The sequence below is a fragment of the Rutidosis leptorrhynchoides genome, chromosome 1 (assembly GCF_046630445.1).
Source record: "Rutidosis leptorrhynchoides isolate AG116_Rl617_1_P2 chromosome 1, CSIRO_AGI_Rlap_v1, whole genome shotgun sequence".
NCBI classification, from domain to species: Eukaryota; Viridiplantae; Streptophyta; class Magnoliopsida; order Asterales; family Asteraceae; genus Rutidosis; species Rutidosis leptorrhynchoides.
Window position 1 is genome coordinate 40,580,008 of NC_092333.1, and position 2,794 is coordinate 40,582,801.

General features: G+C 35.6%; 1 non-coding gene across 1 annotated transcript; it reads left to right on the top strand.

Annotated features, from left to right (window-relative positions):
* Positions 1 to 2,472: 2,472 nt before the first annotated feature.
* Positions 2,473 to 2,579, top strand: LOC139887375 (small nucleolar RNA R71). The gene has a single exon (XR_011773210.1). It is a non-coding gene; the product is annotated as a small nucleolar RNA R71 (small nucleolar RNA).
* The last annotated feature ends 215 nt before the right edge of the window (positions 2,580 to 2,794 follow it).

Here is a 2,794-nt window from a genome sequence, read left to right on the forward strand (position 1 = left end):
CACGGGTGCTATTGGAATTTGAAAATATTCGAAAAAACCATCAAGAAAACAATAGTAACTATTTCCGGCTAATCTTTCCAACATTTGATCAATGAAAGGTAAGGGAAAGTGATCTTTTCTGGTGGCGTCGTTTAATTTTCTATAATCAATACAAACACGTCATCCTGTTACAGTCCTAGTAGGAATAAGCTCATTTTTTTCATTTGTGATGACAGTCATGCCACCCTTCTTAGGTACGCATTGAACTGGGCTTACCCATGGACTATCAGAGATTGGATAAATTAAACCTGCATCTAGCAGTTTAATAATTTCTTTCTTAACAACATCTTGCATATTAGGATTTAGTCTTCGTTGGCGTTGCACATACGTTTTATGACCTTCTTCCATAAGGATTTTATGTGTGCAATACGAAGGACTTATTCCTTTAATGTCATGAATTTTCTATGCAATAGCTGGTTTATGAGCTTTTAGCACAGAAATGAGTAGAGATTTTTCATTTTCAGTAAGAGAAGACGATAATATTACAGGTAATTCAGATTCACCATGTAAATAAGCATATTCCAAATGGTTTGGAAGTGGCTTTAACTCTAATGTCGGTGGTTCTTCTATCGATGATTTATATCGATATCTGTCTTCTTCTTTTAGCATTTGAATTTCTTCTGTTGTTGGTTCATATCCATTAGCCATAAGTGTAGCTAACATTTCAGTTTCATCAATTGGTTCAGTTCCTTCTCCTAAAGAACATTCTCATGTTCCTTGTAATTCTGGAAATTCTTCTAACAATTCTGCATGTGAATCTATAGTTTGAATATAATAACATGTATCATCTGCAGATTGCGGTTGTTGCATGGCTCTATCAACTGAAAAGGTAACACTCTCGTCTCTATACTTAGGGTCAGCTTCTTACCGAACACTTCTATTATTGCTTTAGCCGTGTTTAAGAATGGTCTTCCTAATATGAGAGGAACTCGAGAATCTTCTTCCATGTCCAGAATAACAAAATCTACTGGAAATACTAAAGTACCAACTTTAACTAGCATGTTCTCCTTTATCCCTCTAGGATATTTTACTGATCGATCGGCTAGTTGTATGCTTATTCGTGTTGGTTTCAATTCTCCGAGGTCTAGTTTAGCGTATAGTGAATATGGCATTAAATTTATACTAGCACCTAAGTCTGCCAATGCTTCTATTGAACTAAGACTACCCAGAAAATATGGAATTGTGAAACTTCCTAGATCTGATAGTTTTTCTGGTATCTTATTCAACAACACTGCAGAACAATTAGCATTCATAGTAGCAGCCGAGAGTTCTTCCATTTTCTTTCTATTTGTGATTAGATCTTTCAAGAATTTAGCATATCTTGGCATTCCTGAAATTACATCAATGAAAGGAAGATTGATATTTATTTGTTTAAACATATCCAAGAATTTGGATTTCTCAGCTTCAAGTCTCTCTTTTCTCATTTTACTCGGGTAAGGAAGTGGTGGTTGGTATGGTTTAACATAAGGTTTAGCCTTAACTGTGTTATCTTCATTAACCTTTTCAACTACCAGTTCTGTTTCCTTATCTTGCTCAGGTTGTGATTCTTGTGGAATAGGAATAGCGTCATCAAAGATTACAGACATTTCAGGTGGTTTAAGTGTAATACCACTTCTTGTGGTAATGGCTTTAGCTGTTTCATTCCGGGGGTTAGCATTTGTATCACTAGGTAGACTTTCCGGTTTTCTTTCACCTATTAACCTTGCTAGGTTGCTCACTTCTTGTTCCAGATTTTGAATAGAAGCTTGTTGATTTCTAAATACTTGAGCATTTTGTTCATTGGTTTGTTTCTGAGATGTGAAAAACTGCGTTTGAGATTCAACTAGCTTCGACATCATATCTTCTAAATTTGGCTTTTTATCATCGGTTTGTGGTGGTTTGTTTTGAAAAATAGGTCTTTACTGATTGTAAGTATTGTTGGATACTTGTTGATTGCTAGGACCTTGTTGGTTGTTGTATGGAACATTTCGATTATAATTCTGATTTTGATTGTAGATTGGTCTTGGCGGTTGATAATTATTCTGATAATTATTTCCAGGCCTTTGGTTCATGTATGAAACATTCTCTCTTTGTTCCATTATTTGTTCAATACTGAGACAATCTTTTGTCAAATGTGGTCCTCCACACTGCTCACAACTAATTCGTATTGAGTGAATATCTTTAGTCATCTTTTCCATTCGTCTCTCGACAGCATCTATCTTTGCAGAAATGGAATCAAAGTCATGGCTAGAATCAGCTCTAGCTGCTTTAGATGATCTAACGATATCTTTTTCTAGATGCCACTCATGTGAGTGGGAAGCAGTGTTATCAATAGTTTTGTAAGCTTCAGTTGCGGTTTTCTTCATAATGGAACCACCAGCTGCTATATCGATGTCTTTTCTTGTAGTGATGTCACATCCTTGGTAGAATATTTGTACTATTTGACAAGTGTCTAAACCATGTTGCGGACATCCTCTCAATAACTTTCCAAATCTTGTCCACGCTTCATATAGTGTTTCATTTGGCTTTTGTGTGAACGTAACAATTTCTCCTTGAAGTCTTACGGCTTTAGATGCCAGAAAGAATTGTTTAAGAAATTTTTCAACTAAAACGTCCCATGTATCAATCGCCCCTTCAGGTAACGATTCTAACCAATCTTTGGCTTCTCCCTTTAAAGTCCAGGGAAATAACATGAGATATATTTGTTCATCCTCCACTTCACTTATTTTAAATAGAGTACAGATCCTATTAAAGGTTCGAAGATGTTCGTTTGGAT